This window comes from Culex quinquefasciatus, chromosome 2, assembly GCF_015732765.1.
Source record: "Culex quinquefasciatus strain JHB chromosome 2, VPISU_Cqui_1.0_pri_paternal, whole genome shotgun sequence".
In the NCBI taxonomy this organism is placed as follows: Eukaryota; Metazoa; Arthropoda; class Insecta; order Diptera; family Culicidae; genus Culex; species Culex quinquefasciatus.
This window is the reverse complement of record NC_051862.1, coordinates 169981419-169994696: the sequence shown is the minus strand read 5'-3', so window position 1 is coordinate 169994696 and position 13278 is coordinate 169981419. Positions and strand designations below refer to the sequence as shown.

At 39.9% G+C, this 13278-nt stretch overlaps 1 long non-coding RNA gene across 1 annotated transcript; it reads left to right on the top strand.

The window, feature by feature from the left end:
- The first annotated feature begins 5358 nt into the window (after nucleotides 1–5358).
- On the top strand, nucleotides 5359–7134 carry LOC119767170. The gene is made up of 4 exons (XR_005277368.1): nucleotides 5359–5516; nucleotides 5579–5940; nucleotides 6011–6643; nucleotides 6730–7134. It is a non-coding gene; the product is annotated as an uncharacterized LOC119767170 (long non-coding RNA).
- The last annotated feature ends 6144 nt before the right edge of the window (nucleotides 7135–13278 follow it).

Sequence of the window (13278 nt, the reverse complement as noted above, 5' to 3'; positions counted from 1 at the left end):
CGAAAATCAATCTGCAATGGTAGGGGAAATTCTCGTATCTTTGGCAGGTTAATCACTCGCACCTAATTCCATCCAATTTGCTGATTTTCACTATTTAAACAACTAAATTTGCAAAACTTTTGATATAAACTTGCTTGCTCACTTCTTATTGAGCTATTTATCACTCGATTTCAGTTGAAAACGCTTTTAATTAGCTTTAATTGAATGTCAAAGTTCTTACCTGCCAACATTAGAGGCACGCTGGAATTAGATGCTGTTCCCCTAGTTGATAATCCAAGTGGGGAGGCTGCAATCATCCAACTTAACAAAATTGTGACCAGACAAGCCCTCATGGACTTGCCTGATTTCGACGGGTCTTATAAGGTATGGCCCAGGTTTCAGAGTATCTTTGAAACAACTACAAAAGAAGGAGGCTTCAGTGATGTGGAAAATCTGAACCGCCTAGAAAAACATTTGAAGGGACAAGCCCTATTTCACGTAGAGTCTCTGTTGACAGATCATACAAATGTTCCACTAATTATGAAATCTTTAAAGGATCAGTTCGGTAACGTTCGATTCCTTTATGAAGGATATTTAAAAGATGCACTTAGTCTTAAAAACCCAAGTGTGGAGAACCCACAATCAATTATTGATTTCGTAACTTCGATCGAGAACTTAGTTACAAATATCAAACTGCTGAAACAACCTGATTACCTGAAGGATCAAAGGTTGATACAAGATCTGGTAGCAAAACTACCATTCAATTTGCGTCAGCAATGGCTGAAATCATTGCTTGAAAAAGAGAAAGCAGCGAATCTGCTTGAAGAAAATAAATTGCCTGATTTAGAATCGTTTTCGATATGGCTAAAGGACCATAAATCATTGGCAACCATGATGATGTCGTATAAGACAGGAGAATACTCCCAACCAGGGAACCGCGAAAGGTTCAATAGAAGAGAAAAATTGAATGCTCATTTGGATATAAAATCAGACAAAAGATACAAGTGTTTCTCATGCAATGAAACAACCCATAGAAATGCTGAATGTCCAGTTTTCGCAAAAATGGATGTCGCTAAAAGAATAGAAAGTGTGAAGCAAAATAGACTTTGTTTCGCTTGTTGCAATTTCTCGAACCATATTTCGAGGAACTGCCAGAATCCTAGAAAATGCAGTGTCGCTGGGTGTAAGATAAACCACCATCCATTGCTTCACGAAACCGAGAAAACTCCTACCGTGGAGAAACAGTCTGAAAATACAGCAAATCAAGTTAACCACCATGATAGGAATGATAGTAGCGTGTATTATCAAATCATGCCGGTGATATTATCAAATGGAGATAAAAGAGTTAGGGTTTTAGCTCTTTTAGATCTCGGTTCATCTACTAGTTTGTTGCTAGATGATGTAAGAAAAGAATTGGCCATAAAGGGCACTAAGAAACCATTAGCTCTTTCATGGACCGATGGAAACGTACAAAACGATGAGAACAGTCAAGAGATTACAGTTAGTATCGAAGGCTGTTATGGAAAAACTTACGAGTTACGAAAAATGCGTACTATCAGTAGCATGTCACTACCCGAACAGTCCTTAAATAAGGACAAGATGATTAAACGTTATCCGTATCTGAAGGATACAAATTTGAAAGGTTACGGGAAAGAATGTCCTAAACTTTTAATAGGCTTGCCACACTCGTTCGTTATTCAAGGATTAGAATCAAGAGTAGGCAAATTCAATGAACCCATTGCAAACAGAACCAGATTAGGCTGGGTCTTGCATGGCAAAGTATCTGGGAATAATTCCAATAAGAACTCCAATGGGAGACATACAGTTGCGTTGCACAAAGAAGTGCAGCATCATGAAACATCCATAAATAAAATGAAAGGTAAATTCTTACCAAGAAGTAATTTGTCGAAGCCTCTAATTGCAAGAATTGAGGAAACAGAAAGCGTAATTGAAGAAGCGCATAACAAGAATGGCCATTGTGAAATTGGTCTACAACACGATGATAAAGAATTTAAAACGGAAAATCCAACGAAAAGAAATATGTTATCCACGATTATGAGAGTATATGATCCATTGGGATTAATCTCAAACATTACAATTCAAGGTAAAATATTTATGCAAGAGTTGTGGAAGTTGGGGTTAGAATGGGATGAATCAATTCCAGAAGATTTGAATGAGTCCTGGAACCATTGGTTAACTAGACTTTTAGCTGCTAAAAACATTAAATTTCCAAGATGTTATTCAACCATGACTAACATTAAACGACGAGAGCTCCATGTATTTGCGGATGCCTCAGATAAAGCATACGCTGCAGTTGTATATTTACGAACTGTCAGCCAAAATTTGGATGATCTTAAATCGGAACAAATTGAAATAAATCTAGTAGCAGCAAAAGCACGTGTTGCCCCCAACAAGATGCTGTCCATTCCACGTCTTGAATTATTAGCAGCAGTATTAGGAACTCGAATCGTGAAAAACATAATGAATGAACTAAGATTGAAAATCGACAGAACCATATATTGGTCTGATTCGAAGACAGTGCTAGCTTGGATACAGTCTGATGCTAGATCATATAATGTATTCGTAGGATTACGAATTAGTGAAATACTCGACTCTACAACCATATCTCAATGGAGATGGGTAGACACGAACAACAATCCAGCAGATGAAGCAACGAAGGTTGTAACAAAGGAATCCATTTGGATGCATGGTCCAAATTTCCTAAAGTATCAAGAAGAAAACTGGCCTGTAAAAGGAAAACGTTTTCAAACAGATGAAGAATTGAAGCCAGTTCATATCATAAGGGAATGCAAAATTCCAAACTACAGTTACATTCAAACAGAATGGTGTTCCGATTGGAGTCGTTTGAAACGAGCCATCGGTGGTATAATGAAAATGATCGTTTCGAAAGCTAAGAATATGGCCTACGAAAATACATTGCTTAAAGAAGATTTCTGTGAAGCTGAAATCGTTCTGATTAAAAAGGCTCAGTGGGATAAGTTCCCGAGCGAAATGAAGTCATTAACATTTGAATTGCCAATCGAGAAAAATAGTTCTCTTAGAGGTCTCACACCGTTCCTTGATGAAAAGTTAGTGATGAGGTCGAGAGGAAGATTGGAAAATGTTGACGTGCTAAACTACGCAGCTAAGTTTCCAATCATATTACCGAAAGATCACCATGTCAGTAAACTCATACTGAAATATTACCACGAGAAATTCTACCATTTGAAACTGGATGCGTCAATAGCATCAGTTAGACAAAAGTACTGGATAATTGACATTAGAGCAACAATGAAGAAAGTAAAGAACGCATGTCAATTATGCAAAAATAGATCGGCGCAACCCCAGCCACCCATAATGGCTGCGCTTCCGTCATACAGAACAATTCCATTTGTCAAACCGTTTACTTATGCCGGAGTAGATAATTTTGGACCAGTAAATGTCTCTATAGGGAGACGTGTTGAAAAACGTTGGGGAGTAGTATTTACTTGCCTAATAACAAGAGCAGTTTATTTGGATCTGTCTCGTAATCTGAGTACAGATGCCTTTTTTATCTGTTTGAAAAATGTTCAATCAAGACGAGGTAGAATTATGCAATTGTACAGTGACAATGGAACAAATTTCATTGGAGCAAATAATGAAATCAAAAGAATCCGTCAGAGATTAGCAAGCGAAGGAATTGAATGGTATTTCAATCCACCTTCAGCGCCTCATTTCGGAGGTGTTTGGGAAAGAATGGTAAAAGAAGTCAAAAGTATTTTAGCATCGGTGCAAGAAACTATGCCAGAAGATGTTCTACGAGGCTTACTCACTGAAATTGAGTATATCATAAATAGCAGACCGTTGACTCATATTCCACTGGAGTCAGAAGACGACGAAGTTTTAACACCATATCACTTTCTGATAAATTGTTCCGGTGATATGGAACCAATGTTAAATGATGTTTCAAAAGGCGAAGCTCTACGAGAGCAATGGAAAAGGTCCAGCCAGTTGGCGAATAACTTCTGGAACCGATGGATAAAAGAGTATTTACCCAGTCTTACAAAGAGACCAAAATGGAATCAAGAAATGAAACCAATTGAAGTTGGAGATATTGCTATAACTCCTGATGAAGAGAACAAAGGAAAGTGGATCAAATGTTTGGTAACCGACACAAGACCTGGAAAAGACGGGATAGTAAGATCAGTTAGAATCAAAACAGCATCAGGAAAGTATTTGACAAGACCAGTCGTGAAATTAGCCGTTCTCGACGTCAAGCGTATACAAAGGAATGCATCAGATGATGATGGCAATAAGAAAATCAAAATGAAAGATGATAAGCAAAACTCAAATTTATAAATGATCCCCAAGCAATACGGGGTAAGGAATAATAAGAAGGTATTCACCATAGATATAGTAAAAGCAAATAAATCATATTATTTTTCCTATATTAATTTCATCTTTCAAGTAATACATAAATGTAAGGAAATCATATTCAACAATACCCATAAAGATAAGAAACAATTTACTCATGTAACAACTCCAACTAAATTCATATTTGTGGTAAACCTACGGATGTAGATTTACGGGGTCCGGTGTAGCTGACGGTGTCAGATTTAGTTGAAGTTAAATTAACCGAAGTAGTTTCAATTATTAGAAAAAACTTACTCGCGCATCCTGTGACGCAACAATCACGAAAATCAAGAAATTCAAGCGGTGTCGGGTAATTTAGAAGAAAGATTTATTTTATTACATTTCCTGTAAGAAACACGAAATCCAAGAAAACCATTATCGACAGGAAAGGCAGCTAGGTTTCTAGGAACATCAGAAAACCCTTTTCAGAAGTACAAATCAGAAGGTTAAAATTCAAACGAAGACATAACCATATATCCTGCAAGTTTATCAGATCCTAGAATCAGAAACACGAAAAGACGGTATTGTCCGCACAGAGCTTGAGAACAAGCATCCGAAGCATGTTCGCGCACCTGAATACAAAGTAGCATGTATAGAGTGAAAGGGACGATCGAGCAAACGGATTAATCGATCAAAGCAGAGAGAAAGTAGAAATTGAGCGAACGACGTCACTAGAATAGAGAGGACAAAACATAGAACGAACTATGATCGCCGCGTAAGCGAGATAGACAAGCTATGCGCGTATGGAAGAAAAGGACAAAAGTCCAGGAGAGAGGTTTAGAACAAGAGAGAAATCTCTTGATTGAGAGCATTGAAAAATTGTACTAAATTTAAGGAACTATATAATGTAACCGAAACTTTTTAATAAACAGTCACTTTTTAATCACCAGTTTGTTAGTTTACATCCTCGAACTTACGCCGGGTTAATTTATTAATAATCCGAAAATAATGTTATTGAAGTAATGCACTGCACATTACAATGTCACCACCATAAGTCACGGTGTGGTTGGTTTAGGACATCACGGGGTGACCACCATCAGGCGTTGGAGGCGGGGACGGAGGAGGTAGGGATCGTGGAAATGAACCCGGCGGATCAAATGGTGTCGCCTAAGCGTTTGTGCTCAAGAACGACCGCTGCAGGTTGGGTGAGTTAGTGGTTAAGTAGAGGTTTACGCAGTTGAACGTTTATTTTTTTGTCTTTGCTCAGGTGAATGCCTTGGAAGCACAGCCGACGCCTGTACAAGCACCGGCGGCCAACAAGCTGCTGTCGGACCTAACCGGACTTCAGCTGACCGCGGGTGAAAATCGTACGACACCTCATTTCAGCTGGCGCTGAGTTGACCTGAATATCGCAGAATATCCGTTGCTGCATGAGATGCCCAAAAATCGTTCCGTGTTTGGAAGGGGATTGGATGACTTGGCGGGACCGAGGGCGAGGACTTGTGCGATTTATGTTGGCCTGACCAGTTCAGACGTTGGTCGGATGATGCTGCAACTGCGGATACTCGTGGTATCGATGACCGCTTCAGCATTTCGGTTCTCATCAGCTTGCGTAGGCGTAGAAAACAGGTAAGTTGACAGAAATATGTCCATAAACTGTTCTGAATAAAGTTTCTTATTCATTCCTTTATTCCTCCAGATACTACGACAAGGAGCGCTCCAAAAGCTTCGCTACGCGACAAGCATCCTCAAATTTTGGCCCACACGCACACTTCCGATTCGTCCTCAACGCACGAAGCGTCAGACGAAAAAAGGCCAATATCATGATCAAAGCTCCGACGGCCGCCATGACAGAACAACCCAGTTCGGCACCAGCAATGTTCCTACCGCCAACCTGGGCACCAACTCACAACCCTTCAAAACACCCACGCCGAGAAAATCCTCGCGACGCACGACGCGATAACGACCGCAGACGATCTGTTCGAAACGTGTCTCTGTGCACCGTCAGTCGGCAGCTCCGACGATTTTAAACCCCCAAGCGCGGATGAGCCTACTGATGTTACGCCGTGGAAGGAGACTTTGAGGCGGCGTTTGGGACGCCGCATGTTTGCCAGCTTTCGGTGGATATGAGCGGATATGCTGACTTTGCCGACTATGCGGAATTGGAACAGCTGCGGTGGCCTTTAGAAGGATTTGTTCTGTGGGTTGAGTCCGAGAAGCGATCCGCCTGCGAATCGGTTAGGAAGGATGTCACAGCCGACCTTTGCGTAAGCGCTGCGTGGCTACGACTTGCTGCCGGACCTGAGTGAACTTTCGCTGGGCAGTACCAACGGTGAGTTTTGGTTGAGATTTTGAACCTCATTCAATGGGTCTAGTTTAATGCGGTGATAAACGTGCGTAACATTTGTTTCATTTAAGCTAGCGCCGAGTTGACCCGGATTACGCAGGATCTTCGTAAGTTGCGGCAGTGACGCACAGAATTCATTTCGGGGAGGAGTTGGACGTGATTGAAAGGGGATTGGACGGCTTGGCGGGACCGAGGACTCCGGAGCAGCTTTTTCGGGTTGGTCAACAAAGGCACCCTCGAAACGAATAACTAAGTTATGGGATACGTCCTTAAGCAGGACTGCTACTGCGTGAACCCGTCGTGGAAGTCCCGCACAGAACATGAAACTATATCAGTGGCCTGGAGAATTCCAAATTCGAGCTGCAGAGACTGGTTCCAGTACATCTGGAAAAGTTCTTCGTCCTGTAGGTTCTACCAAGCGATTTCGCTTCTAGATGATATGCCGTTATGTTATATATATTAAATAAATTTATTAAAACCAGCAACTACAATGTTTTACTTATCTAGAAAACCATCCAATTTAGCAATAACATCCAAAAATTTAAATTGTTTGAGCTAGTTTTCATTAAAACAGCCGAAAATCGCGGTTCAGCCAAACTACTCATTCGGCAGTTCGAGCGCTAAACTCATTTATGAGTTTCAGCATTAAACTCATAAATGAATTCCTCCACGCATGGTCCAAAATGAGTGAATCGAACTTGATTTTGAGTACATCCAGCTGACCGTGTATCATCTCACTCACACTTTTGAAACGGCGTAAGGACGACTGATCTAGATGACTTGATAGGGCTGTCCTTTTTCAATTGGCTACTAAAGCCCTATGTCAATTTTTATGCACAACGGTAAAAAACACGATTAAAAACCATTTCTGATGAATGAACTTTTTTCATTTCAATGCTAAAAAAAATATTGACAAGACTACATTTTTCGATGGATCAACTATGGTCCCCTTGGAACGAGCTGTCAAGTAGGAGCATTTCTGTCAAGAAGGACCGCGAGGATAATTTTTCAAAATTGATTTAAAAATCCATTTTAAACATTGTATTGTACTCAGAAAAATAAGCTTTATCGCTGTAAACAATAATATCAGCAATCTAAGCTTCATTTTAGGACCCAATTACACTCAACCCTCGGTGGTTGGACACTTGAAATTTTGAAATTAAATATGTCTTTATTGAACTTTCTTATAATAATTATATTTCTTTTACATGCTAAGTGGTATGGCTTAATGCTCTTCATCTTTGTTAAATTTTTCGTTTTATTATTAACTGATCACATTTATTTTATTTACTTCAAATTGTTTTACATTTTTGCACTGAATAGAATACATTTGGGTAAAAAAGAAAAAAATTACTTTAACAACTAATCCTAACTTAAAACTAAAAAACTAAATTCATTGAAATATTCAAAATCATTACGATTTGGTTGGTGCCTCGTCGTCACTTGCTGCCGAATTTTTACAAACTCAGCACGTTTTGGGCAGCTCCGATTCTTAGTCGAATGGTCGCCGCCGCAATTGAAGCATTTCGCTTCGATGTTCTCGTTGATTGTTTCACAAGCTTGAATTTTGTGCTCACCTCCGCAGGGTGCACAACGACTCTTGATGAAACAGTTCCTTCCACCATGCCCAAACTGCAAACAGTTCGAACATTGCGTCACGTCACGATGACTGGACGATAACGTTCCCAAGTCACGATGACGTTGAAAATTGCCCGGACTGCTTTCAGCTCAGACGGCGTTGTCGATCCTTTCTCGAGATGAACCAGGTACAGTTGATCACTATACTTGATGTCCTTGTTGTGTCTCGTCATCTTGAAGACTTCAATCACGTTCAACTTAAGTGTTTTAAGCTCTTCCTTCAGCACACTCACATCCATGTCATACAGGCCACGGAGGACCTGTTTCATGGGTCGTTTACCTGGATCGTCATGGCTGTAGTATTCAATCTTTGTGTTGTTCAGGACCGAACGTAGTTGTAATCCTTTCTGGTAGGTAGCAGAATTTTGAGTCCATTAGCACACAAGCGAATGGAAGCTCGTAAAGCACCAGATTTGATAAACCCGGTCAGCCACTTTCGCACCGAATCCGATGACGATGTTTTCACAAAAATGGGTGGCAACTTTTCCCGTCGTTCAAATTCTTCCTTCTCGCTTACGTCCACAGGGAGGGTAGTGAACTGGGTTCCAGACGAATGTTGAGCGTCCTTGCTCAAACTGCCTGGCTTCGGCCGAGGCTTCTTTAGCTTCTTCAAATCTGCCGATTCTGCTGGTGAGAACCGCCTCTTTTTCTTGCCGTGAAGAATTTTTGCACTTTTTAGCACTTTTCAGAAGCTAATATCGAGGAGTACCTCACTGATTGGTGTTCCACAAAGGAATTGGTTGGACACTTTTTAGTTGGCAAAAACTGGAAACTTGGTTTATTGGACCTTTACAAATAAAAACTCTAGAAATGTAGGCGTGGCTCAATGGTTATGCTGGATGTGAAACGTCGGTCCCGGCCTTAGTTGTTGTTAGGACGTGAAATCATTCCCAGGTGTAGGAGTCGTCGACAAACAACACACCAAACCAAGCCTGTGGAGAGTAGTCGCTGGTCGGTGGTTGGACTCGCAATCCAAGATCGTCAGATCAAATCCTGGGGTGTGTAGTAAACAAAGCTTTTTTTTGCAAAATGTCGTCAAACGACCAACCACTGCAAATTTCCAAACCAGACTGAAGACCCCCGAGCATTCCACGATCATTTCAAGAGCGCACACACACACGCGCAACCGACCCGACGCTCATCGCCTGCGCCCAACGTGCAAGCATCGCAGCAATCGATGACTTCGGTCGTTGTCGCTCTCTCTCATTTCATTCACATCTCTTTGCGTTGCGCAGACAGACAAGCTCAACTTGGTCGACGCACGCACACTAGTACGGTCACTCACGTGTTGCTGTCCTTTTTCGTGTGCGTCGCCGTTGCATCTCAGCAAACAACAACAGTCGAATTTCGACTCCAACATTTCAATTGGCCAAATATAATTTGAAGCATATTTTTCCGAAGAATAATAGAATCGCTAATATAATTTTGCATAATATTGCATTTCCTCGTCTTATTCTCTACAGGGTGAAAGGTTCCTTGGAGTAAAAAGAGGTTTGGGTGCTCTCTTCCCATTGAAGCCTTCGTACTCCTAGGTTCGCTTCGCTCCGCTTCGCTAGGAGACGGTGATTTTAGCGGATTGCAGACTGGATTTTCGCCATGTGATGTGATGATTGTCTAAGCCCAAGTTGCCTAGGAATCGATAATTGGGAATAGAACCAATTCCACCTGAACCAGATTCTCACCACCATGGCAGCCGTCCATTGCCGGCCGCTCCCATCTCCACCGCGCACCAGGGACAAGGAAAGGGAATTGGAAGACGGGAAGTGTGATGCTCCACTTTTTTAAGAGTATTAAGGGAAAATCTCCACGGTATTCTCAAGTAAGTTTCGCTTGGAGTTGGACGGTTTTTGGGAAGGTGAATGGTCTGAGGATCCACCCTAGGCGAGTGGTAACGACCGTTTGCATTGTTGTTCGAATTCTTCGTGTGTTCTCATTTCTAATGGGAATGCTTTCAATTCTTCTCATCTCTTATTGGATAAATTCTAGCAGTCGCCCAGGCTATTTTTATAGCGAGGTAATGTAGGTTCATTTCAAATGCGCCTGCATGCATGCAATGCAATGCATTCTTGTATGTTCTGATGTTCAACTTGCATTCAACTTTATTCTCGTCCGTTTCTTGGATTCAACTATATCAGTCTAAGTCCTACTAAAGCTACTAATGCTCCACGGTAAAATGGAAAGCATTTTGCTTGCCAATCCTAAGGACAGGGGATCGAACCCCGCCGTGAGCTTCATGTTTTTTCATTAATTCCAAATTCAATGAGTCCAGAACTTTCTCGTTGGGAGCAGATGGGTATCGAACCCAGAACCATTCGCTTATAAAGCGAACATCGTAACCATTCAGCCACGACCGCTCCTTGAAGCCTTCGTACTCCTAGGTTCGAGCAGAAACTTGCAATAGAGATAGAGACCACGAAAGATCTCTGGGTCGTTCAAGTGAATAATTTGTTGTTGTTATTAAAGTACGGTACGGAGATCGATAGGAAATTCTTAAATTAATAAGGTCTTAAATTCTAAATTCTTAGATTCTTAAATTCTTAAGTTCTTAAATTCTTAAATTCTTAAATTCTTAAATTCCTAAATTCTTAAATTCTTAAATTCTTAAATTCTTAAATTCTTAAGCATGAGCATGAGCATGAGCATGAGAGACCACCCATGGTTGTCCTTCTCCGTTGCTGAACAGGACCGTAATATCCTATCCATACAACCGGTCATACGCTTAAACGATCTAATGGTGTTTCCCTTATCAACAGCATGTATGAATGCGTTGAAAAGATAAAACATCAAGATCATTAAAACTAAATCTGAAGCAAATAGGTAACAGTCATTGGCCACCAACGGCGCCCGCCATGTCAGTTTGTAGATCTCGGGGGATTGGGACGGGAATGTTAGTTAGCACAGGTTGCTACAAAGGGTGGGTTCTATACGATATCCACACCCCCACGTGTGCCGGAAAACTACTTCTACTTGGGATTTTGTTAGTGGGAAAGGGTAATGGCCAGGATTCATCATAAAGGATGATGATGCGACCCAATAATCAATAAATTTTGTTTAATGATGTGATGTGTTATGCATTCTCAAGGCAAACAGTCGGAGGATGCGGATGAGATTATTCCCGGTTATTTGGTGTTGAGTTTAGCATAAATGATTCAATCTTAGACAGCCGGCTGTGGAAAGATAAAACCAAATAAAATGCGAAAACGCGAAACCGCTCGGACCGAAAAACACACACAATCGGGGGGGAAACAAAGACGGAAACGGCAACGAAAATCCGGTTTGTTTACCGCGACGCGAACCGTTCAAATTCTCCAAAGCAACTGTCAAACATCCCGAAATCACCCGGGTCGAAAAACACACACAATCGGGGGGGAAACATAGACGGAAACGGCAACGAAAATCCGGCTTGTTTACCGCGACGCGAACCGTTCAAATTCTCCAAAGCAACTGTCAAACATCCCGAAATCACCCGGGTCGAAATACACACACAATCGGGGGGGAAACAAAGACGGAAACGGCAACGAAAATCCGGCTTGTTTACCGCGACGCGAACCGTTCAAATTCTCCAAAGCAACTCATTCTTAAATTCTTAAATTCTTAAATTCTTAAATTCTTAAATTCTTAAATTCTTAAATTCTTAAATTCTTAAATTCTTAAATTCTTAAATTCTTAAATTCTTAAATTCTTAAATTCTTAAATTCTTAAATTCTTAAATTCTTAAATTCTTAAATTCTTAAATTCTTAAATTCTTAAATTCTTAAATTCTTAAATTCTTAAATTCTTAAATTCTTAAATTCTTAAATTCTTAAATTCTTAAATTCTTAAATTCTTAAATTCTTAAATTCTTAAATTCTTAAATTCTTAAATTCTTAAATTCTTAAATTCTTAAATTCTTAAATTCTTAAATTCTTAAATTCTTAAATTCTTAAATTCTTAAATTCTTAAATTCTTAAATTCTTAAATTCTTAAATTCTTAAATTCTTAAATTCTTAAATTCTTAAATTCTTAAATTCTTAAATTCTTAAATTCTTAAATTCTTAAATTCTTAAATTCTTAAATTCTTAAATTCTTAAATTCTTTCTTTCATATGTTTATAGGACCTAATTCAAAAAAGCCGAGAAATATTTTTCAAAGTTTCAATGGAAATAGAAGTCTAATCAACTGAAAACAATCTAAAATGCTCTATTCTGCATTGATAATCATATTTAGCATGCTCGGGCTCGTTTAAAAATATTTTGAACTTTTATGGAATTCCATTGAACATCACTGCAAAAACCTTAGCAAAAACTTATATTTCTCGCAAAAATATTTTTTTCGTCAATACTTACAAATTTTGGAAACTTATGATTACAAAACAATTGGACAGATGTGTAATGCTTTTTTTTATTTAAATGTTGAAACCATGGCCTGCAATTTCATTTTTTTTTGATTTTCTTTTATTTGATAGAACCTTTTTTGAGGGGTACTTCCGTGGGTACTTCTGATTTTGAGTGTACACACGCAGAAAAATAGCATATTTGAATCAACAAAACGTTTTGTTGATTTGAAAATCAAGATTTTTGTTGAATCAACGCTAAACGTCAAAGCAGCTTTTCCAAAACAACAAAAGACTTTTGTAGAATTGAGAAAATCAAGGTTTGTTTCAACACAAAATCGGCGTTGATTATATTCAACAAAATTTTTGTTGAAACAAACCTCGTACAGGCTGATTCTACAAAACATGTTTATGCGTGCACTAAAATTTACATAGGGCTTTAGGACCCAATTTTGTCCCTCAAAATCTTATCGGTCACAGCCCTACCGCGCATTTCGCCGCCTCTTCTGGAAAACTGCTCTAGACCTGCAGGGCTGGCGTGTCAAAATGCCGCCGCTCGCGTATCGCTCTCAAACAACGCACTCGCCAGGCGGCTGATGGTAGTGTGCGTGTCGGGGCGAACTTTCGCCCCCCAACCAACACAGCGCGGCGAAATCAGCCAGCCGAGCCA